Source organism: Eulemur rufifrons, chromosome 8 (assembly GCF_041146395.1).
Source record: "Eulemur rufifrons isolate Redbay chromosome 8, OSU_ERuf_1, whole genome shotgun sequence".
Taxonomy (NCBI): domain Eukaryota; kingdom Metazoa; phylum Chordata; class Mammalia; order Primates; family Lemuridae; genus Eulemur; species Eulemur rufifrons.
In genome coordinates this window covers 21,422,752-21,437,597 of record NC_090990.1, presented here as the reverse complement: position 1 = coordinate 21,437,597, position 14,846 = coordinate 21,422,752, and the positions used below count along the sequence as shown (strand labels likewise).

General features: G+C 47.5%; 1 pseudogene; it reads left to right on the top strand.

Annotated features, from left to right (window-relative positions):
* Positions 1-6,176: 6,176 nt before the first annotated feature.
* LOC138390259 (small ubiquitin-related modifier 2 pseudogene) lies at positions 6,177-14,787 on the top strand (annotated as a pseudogene).
* The last annotated feature ends 59 nt before the right edge of the window (positions 14,788-14,846 follow it).

Genomic DNA, 14,846 nt, shown 5'->3' with positions numbered 1-14,846 from the left:
CCTACTTTACAGTTTATCCTAAGCCTGCCTCGCTGCTGACGCTGCCTCGCCCGTCCCTTCCCTCCAAAACCACAGTGAAGGTTCTTGCTCACATGTCCCCATCTCTTCCTGCCTCCTGAGGACCTGGTGCTTCCCCACGTGGCCCTGCCGGGTGTGCGGTGCCTCCGGTTTCTAGGAGACTGAGTATAAACTTCTTCCTTCGTGACAGTCATTTCTGTGTCTGCGTGTCTTACCACAGCTGACTAAAACAAATCCTGGGCACATTTTAAAACAGCGCCCAACTCTGACAAGCACAGAGCACCGCACGATTCTCACCTCCCTCCACCGACGCACGCGGCCTCCATTGACGTCACTGAAGTCGGAGCGTGGCCACGTGCTCCCTCCACCGCACTCCTGATGCCCATCCCGCTGATGGCCACCTATTCCAGATCCCTTGGACGTGACCTTCTGCCAAGCCAGTTCCTTCACAGCCACTCTCAGTCTGTCCTCAGAACATTGCTTCTTGAATCTAAACTCAGGATTTTACACTAAGTTCTGTTAACATTTGGGGCATTTCAGCTACCACCTAGATGCCTGGATCTTTCTGAATATTGATTTTCTCCCCGCCCCCCGGGTCTTTCCCTGGTGTTGGTGCTTTCTCCTCCCCTCTCTTCTGCGGCCACAGCAAATACAAGGGCACCCGCGTCCGAGTCAGATGGACCCGGGGCCAGCTGTGCCACTGACCAGCTGTGCTGCCTCGGACAAATCACCTCCCCTCTCTGAGCCTCAGTAGTTCCACCTGTTGGAGGGGAGGGACCCACAACCGCCTCGCAGGACTGTTGAAGAGAAATGAGATGAGACATGAACTGCGCACATACTTGGTGCTAAATGATGGGCAGCTTTTGTCGTGGTGGACATAGAAAATAATGAGCCCCAGATACTGTAACTTAGACTTCAGTGAAGTGATGGCTGAACTCAGATGCTTTGCGTCACGATACCCTTCAACGAGAGGCTTTGTGAGGAAATGAGAGCGGTTGACACAGTGCCTTTGGGGTTACAAAGCTGTGGGCCAGTCTTTGTCAAAAGGGTGAGAAGGGGACTGAAGTGATTGGTAAATATTCCTATGTCGGTTTCCATGAGGCCGTGAAGAGCGAAGAGTGCCGAGCCAGCGGGTTAGACCTGGTTCTGTTCTCTGTTTGGTCTGCTCTGTGAGAACGGCAACCCCACCCTACTCACACTCTCACAAAGTAACTGACAGTTGGAAAACTCCTGCGGTGGTCAGTCTCAATTATCAGAAGGTTAACTGTTATCCTGTGGCTGTTACCCTTGACCTTCCGGGTATGATGGTAACAATATTGCCTTTGTATATCTGTCGTAGGAATTTTTTGTGCTCACTGGTTCAGGAGTTACGAGAGTTTGTGCCTGGCACCTACACACCTGCTCAAAGAATTTACTAGCTTTAGTTATAAGGTGCACACTAGCACAGTTGGCGTTTGGGACCTCATGGGCTGTGTTCTGTGACTTCACCTCCCTAAATGCAGCATAAATTCGTTGGCCACTCGGGGAGAAGGATACCTTTTGTCTTAGTTCTCTACCTTCCAGCCTATTTGAGAGCAAGAAATTAGGGACACTAACAGGTTCGTTCCTCTACCCAATTCTAATCTTGTTTCCTGCTAACTAGGCACCCAGGGGTGGAGCCCAACCCTCTGCCTGTCCTCTCCCCCAGGGCCTGGGGACTCCGGGACAGTGGCCTCCCCGCCCAGCACTGTCCTGGCACAGCCACTGGGCTCCAACACAGCCTTCTTGGCAATGTGTTGACAGCAGTTATGCAGACAGAGGACCAGCTGGGGGAGGGGCAGGGAGGATGGAGGGTGCTTAGGCACAGGAGCCCCTAGGCCTGGGTGCTTTACCACTCCCTGCCCTGCCCCTCCCCCTTCCCACCCACCCCTGCCTAGTTCCTCTGGACTGTCCAGCCATTGGGTCCCAAGGACTGAACACACACTTTACAGACCTCCCCCAGGCAAGGAAACACAGGAAAAAGATAAAATTATAAAGGCACCTTCCACAGGCCCACATGTTACAAAATCAGACATCTTAAATAACGTTCCCAAGACCACACGGCATGTGACGAATGAATCAGAAATGTGAGCCCTGGTCTGACTCCAGCGTGGGCACTTCTTCCATGACGTTGCTGGCATGGAAGCAACTCCATGAGGGATGCCAGCCCTCCTCCTAATGCCAGGCTCTGCCCAGCGTCTATGCAGACATAGGCAATGTTTATCTGGCAGCCATGTGCACCAGGGAAGGCACTGGGCCCACTGGCCCAAATCGCAGTGCTTCGCTGCTTGGGCCTCTCCCAGCCAGCGCAAGGGCGACCTTTTATGTAGTTGCTGAGACCCAACTCCGTCTGCCAGAGCCCCAGGCCTCTCGCCACACCCACCTCCACCTGCCTGCACGAAGGTGGAGAACAAGGGCACCTGGTGTCACAAATGATCTCCATGCACTGGACGTGTGGAGAATAATAAATAAGAAAACCAAAAATAGGGACAAAGACCTGCTTCTGAAGTTTGCTCTAAAAGTTTCCTTTAGGTCTTTTTTTTTTTTTTTTTTTTTTTTTTGAGACAGAGTCTCACTCTGTTGCCCCGGCTAGAGTGAGTGCCGTGGCGTCAGCCTAGCTCACAGCAACCTCAAACTCCTGGGCTTAAGCGATCCTACTGCCTCAGCCTCCCGAGTAGCTGGGACTACAGGCATGCACCACCATGCCCGGCTAATTTTTTCTATATATATTTTTAGCTGTCCATATAATTTCTTTCTATTTTTAGTAGAGATGGGGTCTCGCTCTTGCTCAGGCTGGTCTCGAACTCCTGAGCTCAAACGATCCGCCCACCTCGGCCTCCCAGAGTGCTAGGATTACAGGCGTGAGCCACCGCGCCCGGCCTCCTTTAGGTCTTTATCTTCACGGGCTAAAAACACTAGCCCAGCTTTCTTGATCTCAGACCCCCTATTTGAAGCTTATTTTTTAAAATTTCCTTTTAGTAATGCTATTAGACATTTCTTTGTCATAAATCATTTTAGTAGTGAACTTCAGTTTTCTAGGCGTTTTGGAAATACACAATATTCCAGTATTATCTCAGTGTTGTAAAACCCTGTCCACCTCAAATCACTCCAGAATGGAAGAAAAGGTAGCCAATATTCAGAATAAGAAAAATATATTGTGTCATAATATGTGATTAAATTATAACAATAGCATATATAATTTATATAATACGACATGAAATTCCACCTTGAACGTTTATGTAAGACTCCTTCTATAGTTTATGCCATTTTAAAAATACTATTTGGATTTCACTAAAAAACACAATTTTAAAATCTCCTGGGACCTCCTCCCTTTTCTTTTTCAAGACTTTAACCTTCTCTAATAACGATGGCCTTTAATGTTTTCATTAAAGCATCCTCTGATTTTATTTTAGCTTTTGGTGTTGACCTGTCAGTGCTGGCCCTTCATGGGAAAACTTTTCTGAAGAAGAACTGGGTAATACAATTCTCACAATACAAAATGTGAGGTTTGAAAACATTTGAATTTCTAATAACACTTGAATTATTTGGAGTCGCTCTGCTGCCCAGGCTGGAGGGCAGTGGTGTAGACTCCAGGGCTCAAGTGATCCTCCCGGGTAGCTGGGACTACAGGCGCACCCCACCAGGCCTGGCTAATTTTTTTAAAAAAATTTTGTAGAGATGGGGTCTCATTATGTTGCCCAAGCTACGAACAACTTTGGACTCACAAATCTGCTTGGGGCACATGGAGTCCCCTCTACATTCAACTTGGCCAAGGAAGAGACAGATTTCAAGGTGAAGTTCATCACCACCCATGAGTATTTATTCTTGCCGAGGCTGTTCTGCTTGAATCTAATCAGGCTTATAGACAGATGCCCCAACTCACAGGAAATACAGGAGATGGAGGGGCAAAGTAACTGATATCAAGTGGAAATAATCAGGCCAATTCAGAACGTGTGACAGCTCGCAATTCAACCCTCTCAGCCTCACAGAAGAAAGCGGGAGGGAAAACCATTAAAGAGATTCAAACACATAACTATTGCCTACAATGTGTGGTTCGCAATTAGAGCATAGTTTGAAAACATCAGCTCTAGAAGACATTTTGGGGGAAATTGAGGAAATTTGCATAGGAACTATGTCTTACACGATATTAGGGAATTACTGTTACTTTTTTTTTTTAGGTAGAATAATGATATTGTGGTTATATAGGAATGTGTCCTAGGCCGGGCGCGGTGGCTCACGCCTGTAATCCTAGCTCTCTGGGAGGCCGAGGTGGGCGGATTGTTTGAGCTCAGGAGTTCGAGACCAGCCTGAGCAAGAGCGAGACCCCATCTCTACTAAAAATAGAAAGAAATTATATGGACAGCTAAAAATATATATAGAAAAAATTAGCCGGGCATGGTGGTGCATGCCTGTAGTCCCAACTACTCGGGAGGCTGAGACAGGAGGATCCCTTGAGCTCAGGAGTTTGAGGTTGCTGTGAGCTAGGCTGACGCCATGGCACTCACTCTAGCCTGGGCAACAAAGTGAGACTCTGTCTCAAAAAAAAAAAAAAAAAAAAAAAGGAATGTGTCTTTTTTTTCAGAGATGCCTGCTGAAATAATTAGGAGTTTTGTGACAGGATGTGCTTACTTTGAAATATTCCAGGAAAAAAAAAATTTAGATAGATAGATAGATGCTGAAATATGGCAAAATGTTGACGAAAATTTACCTCATGTTTTTGCTCTTCTCTCTGCTTGAAATTTTTCATGGCAAAACATTAAAACATTTTTAAAGTCTGTAATCTTAGCAATGGATCCAGGTAAGTGTCTTTAATAATTCGCTTGTGTGATGATGCCTTCCCAAGCAAATGGACATTTCTGGCATTTTGAAACTTCTCACCCAGGTTGCTATCACCCTGTTGACACTAATCATGGTGTTTCTATGTCGGGGAACTTTGCTCAGGAGACTGTCACTTGACCATGAGACAATGTACATTTTGTACATTTTAAAACGGTTACTTATAGCCTGGGGAACATATTGAGACCCCATCTTTACAAAAAATTTTTTTAAAAAATTAGCTGGGCATGGTGGCACGTGCCTGTAGTCCCAGCTCCTTGGGAGGCTGAGGCAGGAGGATCGCTTGAGCCCAGGAGTTCGAGGCTGCAGCAAGCTATTATGATGCCACTGCACTCTAACCTGGGCAACAGAGCGAGATGCTGTCTCAAAAAGTGAAATAAAATAAAATGAAATAGTTACTTTACTTGGATTTTAAAACCTCAGCTTACAAAAGTGCAGTTTCTCCAAGTTGTTCACAATTTAAAAACTTTTTTTTGTTAAGGCAGCCTCTTCTTTCAGCCAAAACATTCCTCAGCTTCTCTGTAACCCCCCTCACCTCCAAGATCTTCAGCATTTTTCAAATTTCTCTTGCCAAATCAAGACGTAAAAAGAAAGCCCTCATTTGAGACCCAACATTTTTTTTACCCTGACATATGGGAGGCTCTCTATAAACATTTTGCCTGGTCGTGGGACGGGGGAGTCTTTTGAGGTACAGAGATAGTTTTCTATTCCTCCACGACCAACTGTGCCCCTGAGGAAGTAGCCAGAAACCAGGACAGGGTCTCGCTGTGCCAGTCTCCTCACTCCCCAACCAGGGGTCCATGACAATTGTCCTCCAGCCACAGCCAGGCCCACTGCACTTTCAGGGAAAGTACCTCTCCGTGGTTTAAAAACCTGGTGTTCACAAGGAGATACCACTTCCTCTTCTATACGATGGCTATTATCAAAAATAAATAAATAAAATAAACAGAAAATAGCAGGTGTTGGTGAGGATGTGGAGAAATTGGAATCCACGTCCAGTGCTGGCGGGAATGTAAAATGCTACAACTGCTATGGAAAACAGTATGGCAATTCCTCAGAAAATTAAGCCAGATGACCCAGCAACCCCATTCCTAGGTATATTCCCAAAGAGCTGAAAGCAGGGACTCAAACAGATGATGTGAACACCAGTGTCCAGAGCATGGTCACAGCAGCCAAAAGTGAACATGTAAATGAAATGGGTGTGTAGGGACAGTGGAAGAGTATTCAGCCTTAGAAAGGGATGGAGTTGGCAGACCTGGGACCTCCTTCGTGAAGTGACAGAGGAGGAGACTCTGGTGCTCATCATGGCCAATGAAAAGCCCGAGGAAGAAGTCGAGACATAACAATGGTCATATTAATTAGAAGGTGGTAGGAGGATGGTTCCAGGGTGCAATTTAAGATTAAGAGACATACACCACTTAGTGAACTAAAGGGAACATATTGTGAATGGCAGGGTTTGTCACTGAGGCAGATCAGATTCCGATTTTGTTTGTTTGTTTTTTTTTGAGACAGAGTCTCGCTTTGTTGCCTGGGCTACAGTGCTGTGGCATCAGCCTAACTCACAGCAACCTCAAATTCCTGGGCTCAAGTGACCCTCCTGCCTCAGCCTCCCAAGTAGCTGGGACTACAGGCGCGAGCCACCATGCCCCGCTAATATTTTTTTGTTTCTATTTTTAGTTGACTGGCTAATTTGATTTTTTTTTTCTTTTTTTTTTTTTTTTGAGCCAGAGTCTCCCTCTGTCACCCCAGGTTGAGTGCTGTGGCATCAGCCTAGCTCACAGCAACCTCAAGTTCCTGGGCTCAAGTGATCCTCCTGCCTCCTGAGTAGCTGGGACTACAGGCCTGTGTACCACAATGCCCAGCTAATTTTTCTGTTTTCAGTAGAGACAGGTCTTGCTGTTGCTCAGGCTGGTCTCGAACTCCTGACCTTGAGCGATCCTCCCTCCTGGGCCTCCCAGAGTGCTAGGATTACAGATGTGAGCCACCACACCTGGCCTCAGATTCTAATTTGACAGGCAGCCAATCAATGAAACGCACACACCTGCACAGGTGCAAATGGAGGCTGAAGATGTAATTAACGCGTGCCAGCAGCAGATAGGAGGCGTCTACTGCAAAGGGAACCTGCTACTGTGCTCCAGACCCTGTGCCACAATTGGGTTCTATCGCATCCTACTACAGTATAGTTTTCTCTATGCTTTCATTTTTCATTTCCCCATTCCTTTACTGTTGTACATAAAGCAACTGGTGTACATGCAAGAATATTGCTTTTTTTTTTTTTTTTTTTTTTTGCTAAATGGCCAATGGTATGTTTTGGTGGACATCAAATGGAGACAGGATGGGGAAAAATACTGGTTCTGTGAAAATACCCTCTTCCTCCGCTAGTGGTGTGCTCATTCGGCTCTCTCATCTTTACATTCCAGTAAGTTATTTTGCCCTATTTTACCAAAACAAAACAGAGCACACACACACACACACACCATAAAAATCCTTGCATGCCTTGTTTGATTGGGGAATTTTAATGTTTTTCATTTATCATTGTAAAACCAAGGGCAATTTTATAACTTTTTTGTATGGAGCTGTTACATGAAGGGGCAATCTCTTTTTAAGTAGGGATAAATTACTCCAAAAACACAAAACCTAGTTTTCCCTTAAAGTCAAGTCTCTTGTTGTTTAAATAAACTTTTTGTTGTTTTCTTTTTTTTAAAAAAGGAATGGGCCGGGCTCGGTGGCTCACGCCTGTAATCCTAGCCCTCTGGGAGGCTGAGGAGAGTGGATCGCTCAAGGTCAGGAGTTCGAGACCAGCCTGAGCAAGAGCGAGAACCCTGTCTCTACTAAAAATAGAAATTACCTGGCCAACTAAAATATATATAGAAAAAATTAGCCGGGCATGGTGGTGCATGCCTGTAGTCCCAGCTACTCGGGAGCCTGAGGCAGTAGGATCGCTTGAGCCCAGGAGTTTGAGGTTGCTGTGAGCTAGGCTGACGCCACGGCACTCACTCTAGCCAGGGCAACAAAGCGACACTCTGTCTCAAAAAAAAAAAAAAAAAAAAAAAAGGAATGAAGTCCTGATATATGCTACAACATGGATGAATCTTGAACACATTATACTAAGTGAAATAAGCCAGACATCAAAGGACAAATACTGTGTGATTCCACTTACATGAGGTCTCTGGAGTAGTCAAATTCTTAGGGAGAGAAAGCAGGGAGGGGAGAATGGAGAGTTATTTAATGTGCACAAGATGATGAAACATTGCAGTTGATGGGTGGTGGTGACGGTTGCACACAACCTGGCTGTACTTAATACCACTGAATTATACACTCAAAAAGGGTTAAAATGATAAATTTTATGTTTTGTACATTTTACCACAACTTTAAAACACATTGATTCACTTGGGGCCGTGGGGCAGAGACAAGCTCTTCCTCCCACGGACTGGTGGCCTGAGCCTCCACCCTCCTTCCTCTGACCGACCCGGGCTCCTATTCCCCAACCCCAGCCTCCGCTGTTGATGGCAGCGGGAACGGGCAGGAATGGCCGTTCCCCACTGACGCAGCCCGGCCTGCCCTCAGGAATCTGACCGGGTGCTTTCCCACCCCATGGTTCAAGATCTGTTGGGATCCCGTAGCCAGCAAACATAATTCCAAATGTTATAGGGTCAACCAAACAGGGACTAACTCCCCCTTGGTACCAGACCTTACTTTGTTTTCTATTCCAATGAACCAGAAATCATGAGCTACCAGGAGCCTTTTACTCCCTTCTCCTTTCTTATCACACGGGAATTTTCCGACTATTGAAGTTGGGTAACCCTAACCCCAGGTCTAGGTGGGGTGGTGATGAATAACTTACATCCTTGACCTGGGGGCCACAGACAGAATTCAAGGGGTCCAGGAACTCATATAGGAAAGTAATTGCATCTTTATTGTCACCAGCCGTGGGCTGAAATTTATTGTTTTCTTCAGTTATGACTATAGGTAGCAAACAGCAGTCACATTAGCAGTACTTGGGTCCTTGTCACCAGTGGAGATCACAGATATCACATGATAGTTGTTGCAGACATCTCAGAAGGAAGGTAATTATTACATTACAGCTGAATACGTGTGATCAAAGTCTCGCCATCTGATGCTCCTGCAACACTGCCAGCCAACATCAGGCAGCTCTGTGCCCAGCGCACGGCCAGCCACCGCACAGCGGTGTCTCCCTGGCAACTCAGACACGTTAATTGCTCTCCAGGACACCCCCCCTCCCCGCCCCCGTCCACGTGGTTTGTTAATCAGTAGTGGAAGGAGGAGAGTCAAAGAGCACCTCGCAGATCCTTTCGCGGTTCATGAGCCTGATGAGCCACACCCCCGTGTTGTAACCTTGTTACAGCGTCAGCACGTTATCTGTCCTGGGAGAGGAAAAAAAGAGAACCCTTCACAGTTTAACATTCTTATTAAAGCTAAGCAACAACCACCCTCACTGGGGTCGTTTTAAAGCAAAATTAAAACTTTGACTTGCCCATATCTAAAATATATTGTCTTATCAATTAATGTATTAATTTAAAAATGTATATTACTCCATCTAATGTTTGTTTATTCATTATTCTGAAAACTGTATTTTAATATAATTTGTTTCCTTTGTAATCTTACATATTTTTGTGATCTTGTATATTTTACTTCTTGCATTTAAAAACATCCTGAGAAGGGGGTCTCAGGTTTCCCCAGACTGTCAGGGTCCCAAGGCACAAAAGAGATTAAGAACCACTGGTGTTCTCCTTCCCACAGCTTGTTTGATTTTTATTAGTCTTATTTTATCATTTATTATTTTATTTCTGTTTTGTTTATTTTTCATAGCACTTCTCATCTTTTAATATACTATATATTCCTCATTTTAAAATCATCTGTTCATCTCCATTAGAAAATAAAATCTATGAGGACAGGAATTACGGTCTGTTTTGTTCCCTGCTATGCTGCCTGGAACATGAAAAAATGCCTGACACATGTCAGCATTTAAGAAGTACGTGTGGCTGGGCGAGGTGGCTCACGGCTGTAATTCTAGCGCTCTGGGAGGCCGAGGTGGGTGGATCGTTTGAGCTCAGGGGGTTGAGATCAGCCTGATCAAGAGCAAGACCCCGTCTCTACCAAAAAAATAGAAAGAAATTATCTGGATGACTAAAAATATACAGAAAAAATTAGCTGGGCATGGTGGCGCATGCCTGTAGTCCCAGCTACTTGGGAGGCTGAGGCAGGAGAATCACTTGAGCCCAGGAGTTTGAGGTTGCTGTGAGCTAGGCTGACGCCATGGCACTCTAGCCCAGGCAACAGAGTGAGACTCTGTCTCAAAAAAGAAAAAAAAAAAAAAAGAAGTATGTGTACCAGCCTGAGCAAGAGCAAAAGAGCAAGAGCCCGTCTCTACTAAACACAGAAAACTTAGCCAGGCGTGGGGGCTCACACCTGTAGTCCCAGCTACTTGGGAGGCTGAGGCAGGAGCATCGCTTGAGCCCAAGAATTTGAGACTGCAGTGGCCGATGATGACGCCACTGCACTCTAGCCCTGGTGACAGAGTGAGACCCTGTATGAAAAAAAAGAAGTACTTGTTGAAAAAATGAATGAGTGAATGAGTGAACGTGTATAACACACACATTACCTCTCCTGGGGGGGGGGGGAGCTGTAGACTGATGAAAACTAGTAAAGTTTCATAATTCTAAATATTCTTTAAGACCTCAGTTCCCTCACCGATAAAAGAAAAAATTATATAATACCTACTTAACAGGGTTATGTGAGGATTTAATGAGATAAGTTACATAAAGAGCTCATGAAAGTGCCTGACACTTAGAAATTAATAAATGGTAGAGATTATTATCTAGAACTATATACAGTGTTTGTTACAAGTCTATAGATTTAGTCATAATGTCCTAAATTTGAAATTAAGAAAAAAAATAAAACCAGTATCAAGGAAGTTGGACCACAGAGATGACAATAAATCAAGCTCTTGGTGACACAGTTGAGCAGCTTCATCAAGCCTCATCTGATGCCAGACTCTCCTCTGACCTTCTTAGTCATGTAAACAAATAGATCCTCTGTGTTTTTAAACCAGTTTGAATTGGGCTTTCTGTTGGCTGTACCTGAACAAGCATCCTAAGTGACGTACAAGGCCATGAGCAGAAGCACTTGTTTCATCAATCCGTACAGCAAATATTTAACCAGCACTTACACTTTACCTGGTCACTGGACAGACCCAAGGGTTAATAGAGCCCTGCCCTTCCAGAACTCACCCCATCTGCTAAGAAAGACAGAAAGAACACAGGTATCTGTCACCCTACTTTGTGTGATGGACACAGTGGGTCAGCACCCTTCCTCCAGTGTGCCACCCCCGGACCCCTGGCAGCCAGGACTCTGGAGATTTAGGTTTGGCCAATCGGATTCACTCTCACAAGATTTAGAAGGTGGAAGAGAGGTAGAAGTCACCTTCCTGTTGCTTTCGCCATTTCTGCCCACAGCTGTGGAGATATCTCGTTTTTCTGCAGCACAGTTAGTAAAGAGTGGCTTCCCTAAATGGGTGGATATCAAGAATAAGACAGGCACACCCGTTCGTTCCGCTGCCAAGGGCTGCAGCAGGCATAGAGTGGTACATCAGTAGCAGCCTCCCGATAATGGTGGCTTCCTGGTGGTGGCAGTGATGTGATTCTGGAGCTGGTGGCTTTCTGATTAGAGCAGTTCTCATGAGCGTCTAGCCCTGGGAGCTGTTCCTGAAACTGCAACTTAATTAAAGTCTGTTTCTTCAGCCTACCCAGTGATTCTGTGAGTCACTTAACATCCTGACAACCTCTCTTCTGTTTAAACCAGGCAGCAGGGATTATGTTGGATGGCACCGCCATTTAACCCTCTCAAAGCTACACCCTTTGGCCGGGCGCAGTGGCTCACGCCTATAATCCTAGCACTCTGGGAGGCCGAGGCAGGAGGATCGCTCGAGGTCAGGAGTTCGAGACCAGCCTGAGCAAGAGTGAGACCCCCATTTCTACTAAAAATAGAAAAAAATTATATGGACAACTAAAAATAGAAAGAAAAAAAATTAGCCGGGCATGGTGGAGCACACCTGTAGTCCCAGCTACTCAGGAGGCTGAGGCAGGAGGATTGCTTGAGCCTAGGAGTTTGAGGTTGCTGTGAGCTAGGCTGATGCCATGGCACTCTAGCCCGGGCAACAGAGGGAGACTCTGTCTCAAAATAAAATAAAATAAGCTACACCCTTGGAGAGATTTTTGACAGCCCCTCTCACCAGCCCACCCCCACCCATTTCCAATCCATCACCAAGCCCTGGTATGGCCTAATATTTCACCTCTGAAATATTACTATCCATCCTCTTCTCTTCCTCTATCACCACTACCTTCATCCAGGTCACCACGTCTCTGCCTAGACTGCCATTAATCTCCTCCACGTCTGCCTGGATGCACTCTGCCACCAAGCCAATGGCCGCAAGTCATCCAGAGTGAGAGTTTCTGCATCCCCAGAACAGAGAGCCCAGTGGCAGCTTCACACACACACATACAGTCACCTGACTCCTGCCACTTCCCCTGCAGGGGAAGGCTTGTCTTTTCAGTGAGCTGTACTGGGTCAGCCATATTTCCCTGTGGAAAAATATGAACTTTGACTTCTACTTCACCCTGTACACAAAAAGTAATATGGGATGGATCATAATCATATACCTACATATAAAAAGCAAAACAATAAAGATTCCAGAAGAAAAAATAAAATAATGTATGATGGGGGGAGGCAAAATTTTCTTAATGAGAAAAAAATAAGCACCTTATAAGATTAAAAAATTGAACTTCATTAAAATTAAGAACTGCCCTCCATCAGAAGACAACATTAAGGGAGTGAACAGATAAGCAAGAGATTAGGAGAAGATATTTGCAAAATATAGAGCCAATAAAGCACTCGCTTCCTGAGTGGCCTCCACAAACCAATAGGAAAAAGACAGACCTCCCAACTTAAAAATGGGCAAAAGAGTTAAACAGGCACTTTACACAGACCAAAATAGTCCAACACGAAACGGCACCCAACATCACTGTTCAGCAGGGAGACGCAAATTAAGATTACAAAATACTTCTACATTCTTGCTCCGGACCTCAGCTCCAGGAGCCTGCCCTCAGAGAAGCTGTCCATTCGCTTCCAGGTAGGCTGGATCTTCCTGTCACAGGAGCATATGGCATTGGCTACCTTTCCATCACGGGTCACTGGCTGTGAAATGGTCACGTGGCCAGTCACGTGGTCATGTGGCTGGTCACGTGGGCTGTGGGTTAGGGTTAGGGTTAGTGTTAGGGGTTAGGGCTTATGATTAGGGTTTGGGTTAGGGCTAGGGTTAGCGCTATGGTTAGGGTTGGGTCAGCACTGCCTTGTAACAGGAAATCAAAAACTTTCCTGGAAATGTTCCTTCACGTTTCCATTTATATCTAGTTAGCTAGAATGCTGTCAGGTGCCCACTTCTAACTCTCAGGGAAGCTGCAAAGTGACTGTCTAGCTTTTCTAGCCCTTGTGCTGGAGGCGGGAAAGGGCAAGGGGGTTGGGGGTGCCAGGACCCTTCTCAGCACCACACTGACCCTGCTCCCACACACATCTATGGGCCTCGCACTCACTCTGCCCAGATATTCATCCCACAACCTGGGTCCCAGGATGCTCCGGGACAAGCAGGACTGAGGCTGCCCCTGGTATCTCTGCAGTGACAACAGCCCAGGCCTGGGGACAGGGACAGCATGTGTCCAGGGACAGAGTAGGGGCCCTCAGGCCAGAGGGCAGCGCCTGCCCCATTCCAAGTGCAGCAGGGAAGCCCCGCCTGTTGGGGGCCGGAAGACAGAAAGAGTGGGGTCCTACAGGCCTCCCCACAGGCTGAAAAAGGACGGAGGTGACAAAGGAGAGTGAGAGGACAGAGGTGACAGAGAAGAGGGGACGAAGGAAAAGAGGAGGTGACCACAAAGACGGAGGCGATGGAGAAGAGGAGGTGAGGGAAGATGGGGTGGGGGAGGAGAAGAAAGGAAGGAAGGAAGGAGAAAGGGCGTGTGGAAGCCACCACGCTGGCAGCAGGAGATGAGGGGACCCTGCACACAGGCTGAGCGGGAGTCCCAGAGCAGGGCGGGCTGCAGGTGAGGCCTGACACCGACCACCGGGTTCATGAGTCCAGCCAGTGCCTTGCTGGAGGGAAGAACAGGGGCGGAGGGGACACCGAGGAAAGCCCTGCCTGGGGCACACGAGGTGGCCTCTCGGAGGTGGTGCCCCGTGTGGGGCTCCTCAGCCCGGGCCCTGCCTCCTTCCCCGTCCAGCTCCCTCCCAGCCCCGGCGCAGACCTCATGCTCAGTACATATTTGCTGAACGAACAATTTAAAACCCTAGAGCAACGAGGCTACAGAAACAGGACTACAAAAAATTGCCCACTAGGGCCAGGAGCCTGTCCGCCCCCTCACATGGCTGTGCCCTTGCAGAGATGGGAACTGACATCTACCGAGACCTGCCGTGAGACCAGGCACTTTGCGCGGGCTGCTTCCTCTGAGCCTGGGACTGGGTGGCAGTGTTCCTCTTTGACGACTGGGGGCCCAGGGCCCAGAGAGGGGAAGGACTCACCTGGAGCCCTGCACAAGCCCCGCCGTGGCCCCCCAGCTTCCGTGGTACAGTGGTCCAGGCCCACGGACCTGAGCTGTCCCCAGCCCCACCAAGCCCAGGACTCAGCTGGACCGTTCCTGCATCCCCCCGGCAGGAGCTCAGGACGGCTGCAGGAAGCGGGAGGGGGGCGCAGGTCAGAGGCGGGCACTCCTGCTGGACCTACTGTCCCCAGCCCTCCCTTCTCTGACCCCCAGACTCTCTCCCTCTGTCCGAAGGCCTGGTCTGCCCCTGCCCCAGGCTCTCCACGACCCAGAGGACAGAGCCCAGGCCCCTCTGTCTAGCCTCTGAGGCCCCTCGTGGCCTGGCCCCAACGTGTCACCCCCTCAGCCCTGACATTCCATTCCCAA